The 19869-nt window shown below is 35.3% G+C and overlaps 1 protein-coding gene across 32 annotated transcripts in view; it reads left to right on the plus strand.

The window, feature by feature from the left end:
* The window catches only part of PTPRD (protein tyrosine phosphatase receptor type D), a 1865527-nt gene that overhangs the window by 1115693 nt on the left and 729965 nt on the right, over nt 1-19869 (plus strand). For all 32 annotated transcript variants that reach the window (XM_072959433.1, XM_072959445.1, XM_072959436.1 and 29 more), the window contains one exon: nt 18920-18979. The gene's annotated coding sequence lies outside the window, so the exon portion shown is untranslated. The remainder of the gene's footprint in view (nt 1-18919; nt 18980-19869) is intronic.

Consider the following 19869-nt stretch of genomic DNA (forward strand, 5'->3'; position numbering starts at 1 on the left):
GTTTAAAGGGAGGGAAGGTTGGGGACAGGAACAAAGGTTGAAAGGCTTTCATATTAGCTCAGGAAAGAAGTAATAAAAACCTGAATTGTAACAGTGAGATTGAGGGGAGGATTAAAATGATTATTTCAGAGACTGAACTGATGACTTACAGAGGGAGAGGAAGAAATCATTTGAAGTTTACTAATTTGAGAGAAGTGATGGATGGCAGTGATGTGAAAAACAGAGACGTTGAGATTCCTGTGGGATGTGTGGTAAAGCACTGTGGAAAGTGCATAGGTTTCAGTAGATCAGGTTTTGGAATAGAATAAAATCCAAGTTTTCTTATATACCAGCTATGTGACCTATAGTGCATGACTTAGCCTTTCTGAATTTTGCAACAAAGAGGAAAATTGTATCTGATGTTTCAGAAGTTTCTGAAATTTAACCTGAATGAAGTATCCAAAGTGCTAAGGAGATCATTGCTCTTAGTATGATTATTGTTTCTAGATTGAAATGGCAGATAGGCAGCTGGAAAGACATGTCTGTCTTTCAAGAGGGGATGAGGATTTGAAACGTGAACATCATGGGTGATACACTAGGAGAATATGAGATCTTCCAGGAATTGGAAGAGAACGTGTCTGAGGACAGTACCCTGAAGAAACATCAACATGTAAGGGGTAGGGTGGAGAAAAGAAGGGTTAGAAAATGACTTAATAAATGGAGATCAGAAAGTCAATTTTCAAAGATCAAGACAAGAGTGGCCATAAAGTCCCAGTGTGTGCAGTTGTGCACTGCTCATTGAGCACATCTTCCTGAAAGGGTCATGATATATGGGCTGCAGTTCAGATGACCACTTGTTAGGAGCATATCGCCTCAATACAGATGTCACTCATGCTGCTCCTTCACACCTGTAAGAGACAAGTCTCAAGGCAACAACTAATGAAACACCACTTTCCTTCCCAGTTAGAGAAGTAGATTCGGATAAAAGAGGAGAGTATTGATTCAAACTTGCATCTCATATGATATGACTTCCTCAAAGTCTGGATTTAATCATTTGACAGTTTTCTTTGGGGAATTTTGTGTAAGAAAAAATTTCAGTTTGGTTTAACAGTTGTAGAAGTTTTAATATCTTCTACTCAATTCTAAAAAGATGTCCAGGAGAAAAATGGAAACCTTTTAAATATATAGGGACGTTAGAGGAAACTATATAGTTAATTTCCAACCAGCCTGCCTTGGGACTTTTGATAAACCTGAAAAAAGGTAAGAGAGTAGTCGATTTGACAATAAGATCCGTGTCACAATAGAGTATAAATTCTGTAGCACGAAGAGATTCCACCAGCGTGAATTACTATTACTGCAAAACTGTCTAGGATTTCTGAACCCTGGTCTCTTCACAACATTCTCCCTACATCTGCATGTCCTATTCAACACACTATCCAAAGTCCATCCAAATGCCAGCTGTACCATGAGGCTTTTTGTTTTTCTGATCTTCCAGTTGAAAGTGAACACACCTTACACCAGAATCCACCCCAAGTTTGTGAGCATGTCTTAGTCCGTTCAACACATTTTGCTTCTTTTGACAATTATAATAAAAGGTTCGTGTTCAAAAAAGTCCTGGAGGGTAATGACTATACCTCACTGTGGTCTTTTTCCTGTGTGCCACAGCTCCAAGACCTGTGTTTTCTAAATAGTCAATAATGAGTAAATGTTTGGTGATTGTCATTAAAGTAATTTGAAGAGTGGGCTATGATTATCACTCAAAATTAGTCCAAATAATAAGTTTATTCAAATTGAATTAATTAGAATTATTTTGTATAGTATTTTGCAATCAGTAGAACATTATTTTCACCTTTTAAATGCATTGCTAACATCATAAGACATTTGTTGGTTGTTTTTATTGGACAGATTTTTTTTTTGAGTCTCTTAGAGAATTTTGATGTGTGGGCTGAATCACAGACTTATAATATCAAATCAACTTTTTAACTTTTTTTAACCACAGAACCACAACTATTGTACTCTATTCACCATTAGGTTTTCTATTCTACTGCCTTATTAAAGACATACTACTTATTATTTACATTGTTCTCAAGAAGACTGATCAAAATGAACTTAGAATCATCAGAATTATTGATTTTAAAGCTTTGTTGCACTTGCCTTTACCAAATATAAGTTGTCTAGATGAAAGTATCCTGTGCTTTTTCTTTAATATGATACAAATAGGAAGGACCTTGACACCAAATGCTAACAACAAGAGTTTATTTCCATTTCCTATTCTCCTGTTTCCTTCCACTCAGCTCAGCATTTCTTTTTAATGCTCCCTATTTTCATCATTTATTTTAGTTATCTCCTTGCTCCTGACATGTGTGTGGTAGAATCTGACAATTTTATATGTTGCTTACAAAAAAGAGAAGAATGCTTTTCTGAAGATGTCACTGTTTGTAGTTAAATAAGACACTTTTCATGATAAGAATTTGCTTATATTATTCAGAGGTTTCTATTCTTTTCCCTTATGTCTTGATAATAGTCCTGCTATTCTAACCTTTCAGTGAGACCATGTTTAGTACACATTTTGAGATATTTGTAGCGTACACTGTTCTTCATGTAAGAAGAGATTAGCTTTTTAATAATAGCTTCTTTTGAATTAGAGAAGAATTTCTACAATAGAAAGGGAACCCACATGGGGAAATGTAATCAATGTAATTTATGCTGGCATTAATAATTTCTTTGTTCTGAAGGTTTTTGCCATCCTGGGATAGAGGGATAAAGGAACTGCCACCACTATCCAGCTACTATTTTGTTCACTGCAGAAGCGCTAAAGATTATCCAGGGTATTTATTCATAGCTTTTAAAGAATCAGTTTTTAGCAGACCTCTACCAACTAGGGATTTCTTACATAAAGGTTTACAATCACTTTGTTCAGTAGTAAAAAGAGAGAGAGAAAAAGAGAGAGAGAGATCTGTAACCAGACAGTCTTGGTTGGAATCCTATGTTGCCTCAGGCAAATTGCTTCAGTCTTTATGTCCCTGGTTCCCTTATCTGTAAAATGAGGGCATTGTAAAGTTAAATAAGATTACATATGTAAAATATCAACTTGTGCTTTGCCCATAAATGGACATAACATGTATAGACTGTCTTCATTCTTAAGGGTTTACCTGCTTGATCTATGTAAGGAGGAGAGTGCTGTTTTGGGAAATGTTAAGATGCTACAAATAAAGTGGGTCATATTCACACTAGATTAAGTGATAAGTGTGTATTTTATTTTATGTAGCAAAAAGTCCAGAGGTCAGAAAAACTCCCAGGGTAGGATATCATGACTTCTGCTCAAATTCATGTGGTTCCTTTCTCTGTCCTCCTCCCCATGTTGACTTTCTGGCCAAGCAGCATCCCTCAGAGTCACAGGATGTCTTCCAGAAGGAGCAAGGACAGCTCATTTATTTGCTCACACAGTGGCAGTCACACCTGTTCCTCAACCATGGACTATTAATCTGTCCCTTTGATCTGATTAGGACATCAGCTCTTGTGCCCACTGCTGGTCAGTAACAAACTTATGTGGGTAAATAGGTATAGCCAACGTTCAGAAGCTCAAAGACTTACAAGGCTACATGGCTAAAAAGGAAGGGAGTGGAATCAGAATGCAGGCTTTCTAACACCAAATCCCAGTGATCTCAGCAGGGCTGCTCAGTTTCATCGTTAGGATTAGAAATTCAAACCTATGTATGTATGTATGTATGTATGTATGTATGTAGTATGTAGTATGTATGTATATGAATTACTTTAGTATCAGTTTTCATAAAATCATTTTTGACGCCTTAAGTTGCATTTTCAATTATTTCATCTCTTCTTAAAAAGTTGACCTAGATAGCTTAAATATCCTAGTACTTGTTAATCTTGGCATATTTCTGTATTTCTTTTTTCAAATAATATTTAACTCATTTATATTCACCTTTACAGCAAAGTGATTTGTGGCTAAACATTTCCCTAATTTTAAGTTGGTCATTGTTTGTAGTACTCTTTATCAGTTCCCACCATTTGTGTTTTCGTTCTGGTCTTCATATTTTTATTCTGCTCATTAATGCTTTATAACAGCAAAACACTGCAGTTGAATTCCACCAACTTGAATGTATTTTACAGTCTTTGAGTTTTCTGGTTAGGAACCCAGGTATATGCTGTTAGGTATACAAGGTGGCAATTGAGTTTCTGGTTTTACTTAAGGTAACTAAAGGGTATTTTTCACAATGGAATCTTATACTAGCTCCCTGATTAAGGGAATGGGCTTAAAGGTCTTCCATGTTTTCTAGAATCATTTCTAGAAGTAATACATGCACAGCACACAAGATCCTTCTTTCAAGAATCAGCTTATTATGTGTATTGGAAAGTATACCAGGTGAAACAGCCAAACGCCCCCTCCTCTTTTCTCTTCTTACCTGAAAGGATGGTATCATGTCTCGTTTTGCACCCATTGTCAGGAAGGTACTTCAGGTCTTAACCAACTTTCAGTCTACAGTTTCTAGTTAACACTTGACCTGCTGTCCAATTCATACCTTTTCTGCTACATAGATAATTAATCATAAGTTGTATATCCTCCTTCCATAACTGAGAAGTACTCTAAAAAAACACCCACACTGTGATGAATCTGGAAGCCAGAGGCCTGACCTTAAAATTGTAGGCAGACCTCACATAATAGAATAGATAGAACCAATTAAGAAGTTCTATTCATCTACTTGTAGTCATTTGGAGTCATACTGTATCTCATCATCTATCCAGAGGGGAAAATGAGATGCTTTCTGTTAACATAAGACACTGACTTTGGACACCCTCAGACAATGAAATCATAAAGTTTCTGTCCAGTTTATTTTTATTTTAGAACATGTAAGAACTTAAGTTTAGGTTAAAACTAACTCCATATGTTTGCATTTGGGCCTGTTTTCCTCAGTAACACTATCCCATTGAAATACAAAATCTTTGGCATTTCAAACTGAGTCACTGCAAATATTTATGGAGAAGTTATTACCTAAAATTCTCAAGACTGGCTTTCTTCAGAGCAAGAGAAAACTGAAGTGGTATACGTCCACATCTACCACCAGCTTTGTACATCCTTAAACATCTTTAACTTGTAGTGGTTCCTTGTTTACTAAATGAGTAAAAGAAAGACAAATCAAGAAGAAATAGAAATGATTTAAACTTACTTATTTGACAAAGGGCTACAAACACCCCTCGTGAGAGCTGATTTCTGGTGAAATTATTATCGGGTACTTGTGGGTAAGGTAGAAAAATTAACAAAATTTACACTTTAAATTTGCTTTGATTTTATGGTGTATGTTTTCAACCCAATTAATTGCATGTGTATTTATAAGCTAAAAATCACCTGCTGGGAACAACAGAAAATTGAAGAAATACAAAGCCACAAATCTAAGTGAAATTAAAGTAATAACTGAACACAATCAAATACAAGAGAAACAAATTTTATAACTAAAAATATGAGCAAATCTATATGCATGCTTTTACTCCCTTGTACAAAGTCAGAAATTCCTAGTAGTCTTCCTGTGTTCTTTCACTTCTCAACACCTAGTTAGGGTTATTCTTTTGCTAGATTAGTCCTTGCCCGAGTTCTAAGAGATTCCAGTATCAGAAATCTTGATGCTGTGCAATTCCCTGCTCCATTTCTGACAGAAAGGTAAGCCAGTTTTTTCCTGAGGCAGTTTTTCCACAGCCTAGGATGGGACTCTGAAAGAGTAGAACCATAACAAGTAGACACACAGAAAGGGAACATTCAGTAACCATTTAACATGAAAGGATTGGTGGCAGGAAAAGAAAGTCAATGTAAAATGAAAGATTAGTACGGTAGAGGAGAAGAACAATGGCTAGAGAGGTGGTATATAGTTAGATGTGTCCAAACAGTCCATCCAGAGACCTCCAGGAACATACCTGTTGTTAAGACATTGAGTTTGTTGCTTGTTGCACCCTGGGAGAACACACACCGTGGCGAGTCACGGTGGATTTCAGTAAAAGGGTGATAGGATTTGGACCTGGGTTAAGTGCTTATGGGGAGAGTATAAGGGAATGGGGTTTTGCTCTGGAATAGATGCTGCCAGAAAGTGGAGGTAATGCTGCAGTTGGTGTCTTAATCTCACCTAGAAGGAGGAAAGACCAAGCAAGGCTAGAACTGTAGCAAGAAAAGAAGCAACAGTTTAGTTGTTGCCAGAGAATAGGTTTTTGCGTCGCGCAGGGAAGAATTCAAGAGCAAACTGTCATGGTGCCTGTGGGAGTGCCATGAAGCTCAAGGTCTACTAGAAGTCATATCTCTTCCCATCTTGGTTCTAACCAGTTTGTCTTATCCTCAATTACTGTATCATTCCTTCAGTGGTTGTACCCTGCCCCGTTCCCTCCTGTCTCACAGTCAAACATATTAGCCATAATGGGGGGTTGTTTGGTCATTTTTCAGTTTTCATGATGTTTATGTTTTTACCTATTTTCAGACATGATTATGGAGTGGTCTTGTTTATGTTTACCTCCACTGTGGTCAAAGAATGGCCTTGTCTGACATTGATGTGCTATGAAGTTGTTTATGTTCAATAGGAGAATTCTAAGACTTAGCTGTGAAGACCAGGCCATCCCCAAGGCCTGAATGAGAAAGTAACAAGCCAGCTCCTAGCTATGAGGTACTACTTTTCTCTTTCTTAGGAGAAGGCATATGGAGATCAGAATAAGAAACCCTAAAATGTTAGTAATAGCAATTATTAACCTTTTAATTGCATGAAACTTTTACCACAAAATACCATGTATATATTCTTAAAGGTAGATCATTATTTTATTTTCCACATGAGAATGTGAAAGTTCAGATATGTTAAATCCTGACCCAAAATCTCAGATTTGGCAAGTGGCCAAACATGGGCTAGACTTTTGTCCTCTCCAACTTTCGATTCACTGAACTGTCCTCCAAATTATAGAGCCTTTCCTTATAATTTATAAAATAATTTAGATAAAGGAAGGCATTTCAGGTAGTTTAAAAGGTCTTTTCTTACATTTTTCTAAACATCAGCATTTATGAAACATTTCTACTTAATTAGTCACAATGAATCTATGACCTGCCCACAATTCTGTTTTTGGTGCTACTTTTTAGGTAATTGTTCTCTCTAGCCCTTGACAGCCTATAACTGTTTCAGTTCTTCAGCAGCTGTGAAAATGTACAAATATATGTATATTTTTAAAAATTATCTTTGCATGCACACTTTTTTTTTTTGTATGTTGATGTCAATGACCGAGGAAAACTGTTAATATCTGGCTAAAAGCACCAATGCTATATAGATTGTTTGAAGGAGATGAAAGCTTCATTCAGAAAATATTTCAAGTTCTGTGACAAATTAAGGGAAAAAACACAATATTTTAATGAAAAATCTGAAGACTGCAGAAGTTCGTATCAAAAGCAGCCCAGTGAGAAACGTACTGAAACAGGCTAACATAATTCTTATATAATTCCCTAGAAATATGTTTTCCCATTGGCCCAGTAGGAAAAGGCCTTCCTATTGGCCTGCATTTTTATCAAATTTGATGTTGTATTGATAATGGACACTGAGCTCTTATCACCCAAAGCATCTTGCATCATTCAAAGGATCAGTTGTTGCATTCCACACACAGAATATTCTGATTCATTTTGCAGACCTGAACTTTAAATTTCTTTGTGAATTACTTGAGTACCATTGTGAAATTGGGCTTCAGTGTGAATTGTCTTTCTTTATCTCAGACTTAGAGTGCAATTTCCCTAGCTTTGAGTGCCATTACATTAGCAGCCTAATGATTTGTTTATTTGAAAGAGCTGTATATTTGCTTATACATATGTGTATATACATGTATACAAATACATAGATAATATATGTAAATTGTGTAGTATAATTGTGATAAGTAGGGTTCATAGTGTTAGATTGGTCCTTGATAAGATTATTCATCTCTTTCATTTAGTGGAATGTGAAAACTAGAGCTAAAACTGTGTCCCTGATTTCCTAAAGATACTGTTTGATACGCTACAGAACCCATACTAGAACTGAAGTGTTCAGAAGCTTAGTGAGGTATCTTGTTCCCTATCCCCCTTCAGTAATATGCAATATATGTAAAATAGCCAAATGCTTTTAGAACCACTGTCCCACTGAGGCTCTGGCTCCCAGAACCCTATTTCAGTAACTAAAATTAAACCCACACAAGTCAGTGGACAATCTGCCAGCTTCTTATTTGTCTTTGCACATTTCTCTCGTCTATCCCTACTTGATAGAGCAACATTTAAATATTTATACAGGTTTACAAAACCAGGCGAGGTTATATGTTGTTCCCCTTTGAAACTAGACTTCAAATAACATAATTATCATTTTCATGTGGGACTTTTCCCTCTGGATATGATTTTTAAAGAGTGTATCTGACCTTGAATAAAGCAATATTCATGATCTCAATACATTACTGCAACTATCTGTCATATTTATCAGGCTGTGGATTTTAATTTAGTATAATTGGGCACCACAAAAATCAGAAAACAACATGAGTTGGCTACTCATCATTTATTTACATCTAACGAAATATTTGTCTATGGAGTTTCATAGTCAGGTCATATGCCTTTAAATAGATAGGCAAAACAGAGGAATAGAACGTTCTGTTGACAGGTAAATGCGAATCAATCTGGTTTCTTTCTAAGGAAAATAATCAAGCTCCTTTCAAATAATGTAAAATGCAAAATGATTGCCTACTGGAGAGGAGGGGGCCTTATCAGCTTCTTTTCTCAGAGAAATGATTACCATATTCTAGCTGGAGGAACATATGCTACAGCTTATCTTGTGATTTCTCTGAAGTCTGATATTTATTAACAGGTGATTTTCTGTACTTGCTGTTCTTCATCTTGCTTCCTACAGTGTAAATTAGCTTCCCCAAATCTACATCTAGCTTTCATTTTCTTATCAGTCTTGCAAAAAGAATGGTAATTTCATTACGGATTTTATAGAGTCTTTCATACTAAGTGGTGCTGCTCTGGTTGCAGGCAGACATTTAACAGACTCTATTTGTTTTATTCTTTGTCTCATCATCTTAATCAAAGCCCCCTGAGACTGAATCTTTTGTAGGAATAAACATGAATAAAGGGAAATTCTGAATTTTTGCTTCCATGGAAAATGCAGTATTCTGCAGGAATTCCTGGTGGGCTTGAAATAAGGGTAGACTTCAAACATGAGAAAGCAATTGGACTCACCTGAAAAAACATGTTAATAACTAGCATACCTGTCTTCCAATTCTCATATTAGCTTACTACCTAAGCAGTGTCCCTCTTTGGGGGCTCAAGCCTTACTGTTTTGTCCTAAGGTTGCTAGGGAAAATTTTTCAGCTTATGAGTTTATTTTTTCATGTGAGACCTGCTATCTTGCTTTCTCCAAAATACTTTTTAATTTTTTTCTTACAGCTTTTTTTCATCTTTGCTATATAGAATTTAACGGTAACTGTCTGATTTACTGAATAGACATTGTCTTGGCTTCCTGATATTGAACAGCTATGGGAAAACATGCAGGTGTCATGCCCTCATTTTTAGATTCATATGATTCAAAATAGCCTGAGAGCTCTCATCTCAGAATGTCCCTGCACTCTTTTGATCATATTTTGATAAATTTTTCAGAAGCAGTACAAGAATTGGGTTAGCTGTTTAGATAGAAGTCAGCTTATATTGGGGTAGCATGAAAATGGTCTAATATAACCCATGTTTCTCCATAATGTACAAATGAAGTTTTCTGTTATGTGATAAAATCAAAGAGATCTAAAATACTTAACTCCCTAGTATCCTAAATAGTGATAACTGTTATAGGTTTATTTATCTTACATTCAAAACTCCTTGTTCACATCTATACTTTTTTTGTATCATTAAGTCATTCAAACAACTAAAGTGTGAACATGAGTCTTACATGGCTTTTGGTTCATATGCCCACTAGTGAGGTATAACCATATTACAGTGCTGCAATAAATAAAGAATTAAAATAGTGCCTTCGACTTCAGATAAAGTCATCATCAGGCATCTTTTACATAAAGTAAATATGTTTGCTCTATTGGCACAATATATTTATACAGAGAATTACTCATAGAATGTATTAATTATCTCTTGCTATGTAACAAATTATCCCAAAGCATAGCAACTTGAAACAATTAATTTATAGTATCTGAGTTTCTGTAGGTCATGAATTGAGGTTGTGTAGCTAGGTGCTTCTGATTCAAAATCTCTCACAAGACTGCAGTCAAGGTATCAGCTAGAACTGGGCTCATTTCAAGGCCCAAATAGAAGGGGCTCCACTTCCAAGTAAACTTAACAAGACTTTTGGCAAGGCTCAGAAGATCCACTTGCAAGCTTATTCATTGCCTGATCACATTCCCTGATGTAATCCAGAGATGTTAACCCCTTGCCACTTGGTCTTTCAGTAGGTCTACTCAACCCATGGCAGGTCATTTTTCCCAGACTGAAGTTTTTGAGAAAGAAAGTAAGAGAGTATGATCAAGAAGGAAGCCACAGTCTTTCTAAAATCTAATTTCATAAGCAATATCCCATCACTTTTGCATCAATCTTTTTGTTACAAGTAAATCCTAGGTCTATCCTATACTCAAGGAGAGGGGATTAAACAAGCACATGAATGACAAAAGATGGAGATCTTTACCATTGTAGAAGCTGTCTACCATGGTCTACCCTTTGGACCCCAGTATTTCATGTCCCTCCCACATACAAAGGCTCACTTTCTCCCAGAGTCCCCGAAGTCTCATTTCACTACAGTTAAGCCAGAACACGCTAGGTTATACTGCAGTAGCAACTATAAAATTCTGATGCCTGAAACAATACAGTTTTATTTCTTAATCATCCTACATGTCTATTATGGATTTCCTAAGGATTGTTGTCCTCACTCAGAGAGTCTCCAAGATCACTGGGACTGGAGGTTGGGAAGAGCAAGTTGATGGCTATTAAATTAAAGTCTTCTACATGGAAGTGACATTTGTTACTTGTGCTCAAATTCCAGAGCTACACTATTTTCAAAGACACAAGGAACTACATTTCTTACCATGTGCTTGATTAAAAAAAAAAACGGAAAGAAAGAAGAAAAAAAAAAAGAAACTGAAGTATCAGTGAACAGTCCAAAAGACTAATATAATTGGTAAAGTCTAATATTTCACCTCTACCTAACTAAAAACATACCAAAATGATTATGGGGCAAATTTTGATAAATTTAATTCTTTCTACAAATATTCAGTAAGTACTGTTGTTTGCTAAGGTTTTGCAAAATGCTTAAGACTAAGTGCAGAGAAAAAAAGCTGTCCCTACCTTCTGGTTTCTCAATATGGTGGGCAAAGAGATGAGTACATAGATAATTTCAGAATAGAAGTCATTACAAAATGTCGTTTAAGACATAGTAGCAATATGTAACACAGATCTGAAGAGAGAGGAGGTCAGAGAGGACATCCTATAATAGATGAACTCTGATGAGTTTTGATATATGTGTAGAAATAGGCCAGGTAAGGAAAGTCAAGAAAGAAATGTGTCAGTGTTTCTTTAATAAAATGAATTTATGATGATTACCTTGTAGATCAAAAAGCCTGGATTCTTCTGCATTTGCATTAACTGGTGCCTTAGCCTGATCAAGTACCTGGGCAACTGTGCACCTAGACTTCCTCATCTGTGGAATGAGAAGGTTTAATTAGATGTTATCCAAGACCTCTTCCAACTATAAAATTCTATGATTGTTCCTGGCTCTAGAGGATATTTTTTAACGGCAGGCTATATAGGATAATTATAAAATAATTACCTTATAAGGTAATCAAATACTGTGAGAGTTCAGTAAACACCTATGGGAAAAATCCTCTATCAGAAAATGGTAGACTTGTATTCCCATCCTTTCTGAGACACAGTGTGTTCAAAATTGACCACAAAAAGAAGAGTAAGATGTTGTTCAGAATAGAATGATAAAAAGTCGTTTTCCATGGCCAACTTTTACTCTTGTGACTTTTTTTTATCCTTAATCTACCACCCTAAACATTTCTGATGATTCTCGTATATGGACTCTTACTATTTTATTTATTGGTTTTGTTTATTTGCCTGTAAAAAGACTCCAGCCTCCCTTCTCTACACACACACACACACACTTTTGCACCAACATTGTGTTGCCAGATTGATTTGCACCCTCATAATTCCACAGAATTTCATGTTCTTCACTTGACTTCCCAACCCTTCATGCATTGTCCTACTTTCAGGGAAAATCCTTGGCATTGACATTCAAATCTTCACCATTCACAGCACAAACATCATTCTTCTCAGTCAACTGGACTTTGGGTCAGGAGTCCCTTTTTCCACCTCAAGCCTTCATTTCCTCTCTCCTCCTTCACTGATCTATCCTAAACTTTCAAAGCAAATACACCTACTGAGTATTGGCAAAGATGCAATACAACAGGAACACATATATTTCAGGGGAGTATAATTGCTACAACCACATTGTAAAACAGTTTGGCATTATCTGCTGAAGTTGAACATATGCATGCCAGATGATCCAGCAATTCCACTCCTCATTATATACAACATATGTATCAAGAAATTTCTACAAGGATGTTTACTGCAGCATTAATTGTAATTGCTCTAAATTGGAAATGACCCAACGTTCTTCAGCAATAGAATGGATACATAGAGCGTGGTATATTCAGATGATTCTTGACAAACTGCAGCATGAATGAAACCAATAAGCATAATAGTGAGTAAAGAAGCCAGGCACAAAGTAAAATGTAATATAGGATGATATTTATACAGTGTTCAAGGCAGCTCTAAACTATAGGGTTAGAAATCAAGACAATGTTTACCTTTGATGAAGAGGGAGTAATAGGATTAGGAGGGAGCGTGAAGTTTCTTTAGCACTAAAAATGTTCTGTACTTTGGCCTGGGTGGTGGTTACCCTGGTGTTTGTTTTTGTATTATTCATTCCTTATGTACTTTTCTATTAGTGCACTATACTTTGAATTTAAAACAATAATTTAAAAACTACTTGAACTTCCAAAAAGTTCTGCTTTTTTTTTTAAAGGTGTCATGTGGAGAAAAAAGAAAACAAAGCAGAACAAACATTCCTTAGTGATAAGAGGCACAATTGTTATCCCAATTGGTATACCCTGCTGTATATGTTATGAAAATCTTATATTCTAGTAACCTTCATTATTGTAGAGTAATTTTCCTGAGTTTCTATGTTAATTGTGATGTGGTTTCAGGTAGGATTTGTTCAAATAACAGAGCTCCAAATCACTCAGTCTTCTCTCTCTCTCTCTCTCTCTATATATATATATATATATACATATATATATATATATATATATGTATATATATATTCCAGAAAAATAACAAAATAAAAAAGAAATAGGGGAGAGGAGGGAGGAGAGGAAGGATAGAAGGAAGAGGCAAAAATGTTACTTGGGGGATTAAATATGTTTGACAAAATAAAACTTTAAAGCATACTTTCTTCCTCATCTGTCCTGATTTTCTACTGTACTATTGGCATGTGAAAAACAAATTGTATAATTTTCAAAACAGTTGCCTTTAGATATTGAAATTTTTTTTCCTGTATGTTTGCTTACCTAGTGTTACTTACCTAGTACAAAATTTTATCTTTGAAAAGGTGACTAAAGAAAAACATATGCAAACAATTCTAAATGAAAGCAAATGAAAACCTCCTAATGAAATCTCTTTAATATGTAATTTTAAACTACTTTAAAGGGCCACAGTTGCTTCTGCTAATGTAGAAACTGTTTAAAATGATTGTTTTACTTTTAATAATCAGGATGTTTTTTGGTGTTGTAGAACAAGGTTAATTAACAGCAGAAAAAAACTTCATATGAAGTAAAATAAACTTTTTTCTAATTTAAATAGACTTGTAAAAAGCATCACACATGTAACTTAAATTCGAGCTATTCTGTTAAAATGCCTGTTTCATGTTTTAAGTATTTCAATTAAAATATACCTATTACATATAAAAATGTCATGAGTCATTAATGAAACTTGGAATTTTCACATTTTAAGCAAACATTACCAAAAAAATTACAGTGAGGAGGTCCAAAGTCCTTTTTATGAGTTAGAATGTGAAATAACATGACTTAACTCTAGCTAACTCTGTTTAAAAAATACAGTGAAAAATGATATTCTTCTGATGTGAAACACACTTCTGGAAAGGCTGTTTATGAAATGTTTGTTATTTCTTTGGGAAGAGGAAAACTGGGTTTATGACCAAAGTAAATGGAAACCTTAAAAACTTCTTAGAATAATTTCCATTGCACATCTGTAAATACTAAAGTATATCAAACGAGATTATACCTTACCATGGACAGTTCTGCTGTTGAAAGTCATTGACTTTAGCTCTTACGATTTCCTCAGCCACAATTAGTCAGAACTTTGGCAGAAAGAATAGGGATGAAAGAACCCATACCATTCCAACAATTCCCTCCTTGTGTGTTTCATTCTCTCATCCGCATCTGGCGTGCTCTGTGAGCTAGAGTGTGGTACTTACTTGGCAAAATCAACTGCCAAAAATCATTCGCTTCCAGTTATGAAAACTTATGGTTCGTTTTATCCTCAATCTGCAGAAAAAAAAAAATTGAGATAGTAATTTGCACTTTGACCACATAGGAAGTTCAGCTGACCTAAACAGGAAGCGTGGCTTAGAAAGAATTGAATATTTCCTACTTCTGGCTAGTGTTGAATGCTTTCTCATGTCTTCTCCACTAGATCAACAGGTGATCAGGTTGTTATTTACACTCAGAAAGAAAGGGTAGCTTTGGAATGGTCTGAGAAGCGGGAGAGTTGCCTCCATGTTTATGAAAACTTTGAGCAATGGCTTCAGTGGGCAAATCTGATTGTGCATTTGCCTGACACTAAAGAGACAAGTGCTTCACTAAGTTAAATTATGTATTAACACTGAGGCGAGGGAACTACAAATTTATTAAAACAACCATAAACTCTAGCCTAAAGGTGCCATTCAGAAATAATTTAAATGAGTCGTGGAATAGAGCTTGAGGATTTTGACTTCAGGTTAAAAGCAGTACAGTTGCATGCCTGGCAGAGGACGCTTCTTCTTAATTCTTCAGAAAGGAAGCAAGGAAATCTGCCCATCTTCTCTATGTTTTCCTGACTTAAATAGGGCTGAATTTAAAGGAAATGTGTGTCTGAAAGTTAGGTTCTGCCAAACAGGACTAACTTTAAGCAGTAAGTGAATGATAGTAAAGAGACAGATGGGTGAGATTTATGAAGAGACGTTTTAGAAGTGACCTCAAACAGGTGGTTTCCCAAAAAGATTCAGTGCATAGAGTGTTTTTGGATGTGGAAGGAAGGAGGAAAAGAGATGTGTTGGCAAAAAATATGTGATTGCTGCCTGACTGAGGTTTGATATAGCTTGTCAATATGTCTGTATTTTTTGTCTGAACTTCAAAAGCTGTTTCATTGTACTATGAGAAGAGCAGAAGGTCTTAGGTTCTGTGATTGGTTATTGTTTCGAAAAGGAAAGAAAATTACCTTTCATTTTCTCTCCATTGGCATTAACTCCCCAGTGGCGTTTCGAAGGACATTGCAAATAGCTGCAACTACAGTGAGGAGCCTTTGAGTGTGTTACTTCTAACTAACGTTTTGCAAATGCTCTCACCAACTTAACCCAAAACTGCAAATAGAAGCCTATAAAAACAGTTTTGCAAAAATGTTTCAATGTTGCCACTTGCTTTGAACTCCAAAGCAAAACCGGATTCTATCTTTAAGGTATTTACCAAAAGATATTTTGAAGAGTGTGCCAAATGAAGGCTTGAATTTCCCTTCCAAAGGAAAACTGTATTTAAAACAATATTTCCTATGACATTTTGTCATATAAAATTTAGATTATTAAAAAACAGAGATGGTCATCATGTGCCATTTACTGTGTTCCAGCTAAAACCTGGAACAAAACAAAGCCAGTTGCTGTGCAGTTTATAGTCTAATGGGGGAGATCAACCAAATGAGACAGTCAGTCGGGGTAAGCTGAGTGCTGTAATAAACTCCCGCCCTTTTAATGGCATAAAGAACTAAATTTTACCCATTTATCTGTTGATGGACGCTTAGATTGCTTCCATCTCTTGGCAGTTATACATAATACAGCAGTGAACACTCGGGTGCATATATCTTTTTAAATAAGTCTTGTTGTTTGTTTCAAATATATACCCAGGAGTGGAATTGCTGGCTCATATGGTAGTCCTATCTTTAGTTTTTTTGAGAAACCTCCTTTCTGTTTTCCATAGTGACTGCACCAATTTACATCCCCACCGATAGTGTACAAGGGTTCCCTTTTCTCCACATCTTTGCCAGTATTTGTTATCTGTGTTCTTGATGAGAGCCATTCTGACAGGTGTGATGTGATTTCTCACTGTGGTTTTGATTTGCATTTCCCTGGTGATTAGCAATGTTGAACATCTTTTCATGTGCATGTTGGCCATTTATGTGTAACTCGTTGGGAAAAAAAATGTGTATTCCAGTCTTCCCATTTTTTAATTGGGCTGTTTGTTTTTGATTTTGAATTGTATGTGCTATTCTTATATGCTGGATTTTAACCCCTTATTGGTCATATCATTTGCAAATATTTCTCCCACTCAGTAGATTGCCTGTTTGTTTTGTTTTGCTTTGCTTTGCAAAAGCTTTTAAGTTTAATTAGGTCCCACTTGTTTACTTTTGCTTTTATTTCCTTTGCTTTATAAGACAGATCCCAAAAAATATTGCTACAATTTATGTCAAAGAGTGTTCTGCCTATGTTTTCCTTTAGGATTATTATGGTTTCCAATCTTATATATAGGTCTTTAATCCATTTTCAGTTTATTTTTGTATATGGTATTAGAGAATGTTCTACTTTCATTCATTTACATAGCTGTCCAGTTTTTCCAGCACCACTTATTGAAGATACTGTCCTTTCTCCAGTGCATATTCTTGCCTCTTTTGTTGTAAATAATTGAGCATAGTGCATGGGTTTATTTCTGGGCTCTCTATTCTGTTCCATTAATCTGTGTGTCTGATTTTGTGTCAGTACCATTCTGTTTTGAATATTGTAGCTTTGTAGTATAGTCTGAAGTCAAGAAGTATGATCCCTCCAGCTCTGTTCTTCCTCAAGATCATTTTGGCCATTCAGAGTCTTTTGTGTCTCTATAAATTTTAAAAATATTTGTTAAGATGTGGTGTGTATGTATACACACACATACACACACACAAAGGAATACTATTCAACCATAAAAAGAAGGAAACTTTGCCACTTGCTAAAATTTGGTTGGACTTGGAGGGTATTATGATGAGTGAAATAAGTCATAGAGAGAAAGACAAATACTGTGTGATATGACTTATATGTGGAATCTAAAAAGTACAACTAACTAGTGAATATAACAAAAAAAGGAACAGATTCACAGATTTAGAGAAAAAAATAGTGGTTTACAGTGAGGAGAGGGAAGGCGGATGGGCATTAAGGGAGTAGAGGATTAAGAGAATACAAACAATTATGTATAAAATAACCTACAAGGATATATTGCACAACATGGGCAATATAGCTAATAATCTATAATAACTAAGAATGGAATATAACCTTTAAAAATTGTGAATGACTACATTGCGAATCACTATCACAACTTATGTAATACTGTACATCAATTATACTTGAATAAAAAAGGAACTAAAATTGAAATCTCACTTACATGAAACTCTGTTGCCAGTAGTTTCTAGTTGAGGTCAAGTGATGGATGGTCATCTTTATAACACTCCAGTATGAATAGAATTTATTAATGGAAGTGAGGGCTCTTCCTGAAAGATACGGCTAGAGGACCAAACTCTTTCCTTCTTATGGATCTTTCCTCTTGTAGGTCTTGAGGGATTCTATCTGCAGATAGGAACAAAGAATGAAGGATCATGTCTGAGATGTTTTTAAGTCCAGCACTGATTGTGGCATGATTTATATCTAGTTTTCTCCCACTATCACATGCTCACCTCCATCTGAAAAATGTAGCCTGGCTCTATAACAGGAAAAGAGGGTAAACAGTTTGCTGAACAACTAACAGTTTCTGTGACATAAGGTAATGTGATAAGGAAGTACACAGATCTTTTGCAGCATCTAAGAAATACGTTGAAGTGAAACTCGGAGGAAGGAAAATGTCAAGGAAGACTTTCTGCATAACATGACAGCTTCCCTGGGAGCTGAAGGAAAAATAAGAGTTGAACATGTGAAAAAGAGTTGAGAAGGAAGTGGTCTAGACAGAAGAAAACAATTCTAAAAGCAAACGAGAATCATTTGAATAGTCTGCTCTTAACTCTATTGAGAAATTAAGACAAAGTACCTTTTTATATGTTTCAGAGGTATGGATTTTTAAAAATTAATAATGAGATTCTTTTACATAATTTTAATACTTATAAGGCTTATAGTTCTTGCATTTGAGTTAGTCCCAGGATAATTAGGAAAGACAGGGATTTGCTTTATCTTGGCTGCAATAGTTAAGGGGTCTCCTTAAGAACCTTGGGAGCATCCAGCTACATAAAGACCATAGGATGGGAAATTTGAAATATACTGTGTAATTTTTGGAAGCAGTAAACTACAGCATTCAGTGCACTTGATGAAGTAGATGTTGTAAGAAGCTAATTTAACCATTTTATATTAGACATTATCATCTTAATTCAAAATTGTAAGAACTGTTCAATATTCATTGCTTTACAGCACGTGGACAAAACATTCCATGTTGAGTATGGTATTGTACTCTTTCAATTAAAGTTTGTGTGACATAAAATTGATACCAGCTTCTGATTAACGCTCTTGCTCTTCTTTCTGTCTCAATCACCTCTAAAAAAGGGAATGGTGAAAATATGGTATCTTGAAGACAATTTAGGGTTTGAAATATTTTAAAGATAATTTTTGATTTCTGTTTTTCTAATTAGGCTTTGAACCGTTTGAGGCCAGGGACTGTGTCTGAAAACACATACAGTGGCTGACAGAAGGTAAGTCCACAGCATATCTTAACCCTTTCTTTTCCTGGGGTCCTAGCACATGATATATGCCTGATATATATCTTGAGTTGGCACTCAAGAAATGTTAGGATGGATAGATGGATGGAATATTTAAACATTATATTCTATTCATTTGATATTCCTCTTATAAAATATGCTAAGATTGAATTGCTCTTTACTATTGATGGCCAGTTTTTCTTTTATAAGTAAAATTACAACCTACTCAAAACAATGGAACGACTAGGAAAAGATCTGTCCATTAGAGATTTATATTTCACTTCTATATTATGAATGGTGTTAGTCATGAATATGTGAGAAATCTAATAATGGGTTAATGTTTTGATCTGGAGCAGAAGATGCCTATAGATTTAAATGTTGATTGAATTTAGCTGCTGCTGCTATGAAATTATTAGCCCTCGGCAGTGGTCTCGCCTACGTACTTTATTTTGGTTCTTCTGGAAGCTACAAAGCTATTTATTGTTAATGAGGGAATCAAGTGAGAAAACAAATTAGCAAATAGATTAGCAAATTTTTGAATGTCTAATCTCTGTTAAACAATTACAGGCTATCAGTTTTCACTACTTTGCAACTAAACTTTGCTGTTAATGCAGCTTTCTTACCTTACATATCCTTTCTCTAGTATAAGTACTTCATTTGTCATAATAATACCTTTTGATAAAATCCTCTACCAAGTACCTTTTTACTTGCAGACTGCAATCTTAAAATGATAATTGCTGGAAATAAATAATTTCTAGGCTTTCTCTTTATGATACTTGATCTGTTGGCTCATCACTTGAAACTATCATCTATTATAAATATGTGATGAATTCTAAAATAAGCTAAATGTTTTTTAATCGATGTGTCTAAGTGAAAATTTTATA

This window comes from Vicugna pacos, chromosome 4 (assembly GCF_048564905.1).
Source record: "Vicugna pacos chromosome 4, VicPac4, whole genome shotgun sequence".
Taxonomy (NCBI): domain Eukaryota; kingdom Metazoa; phylum Chordata; class Mammalia; order Artiodactyla; family Camelidae; genus Vicugna; species Vicugna pacos.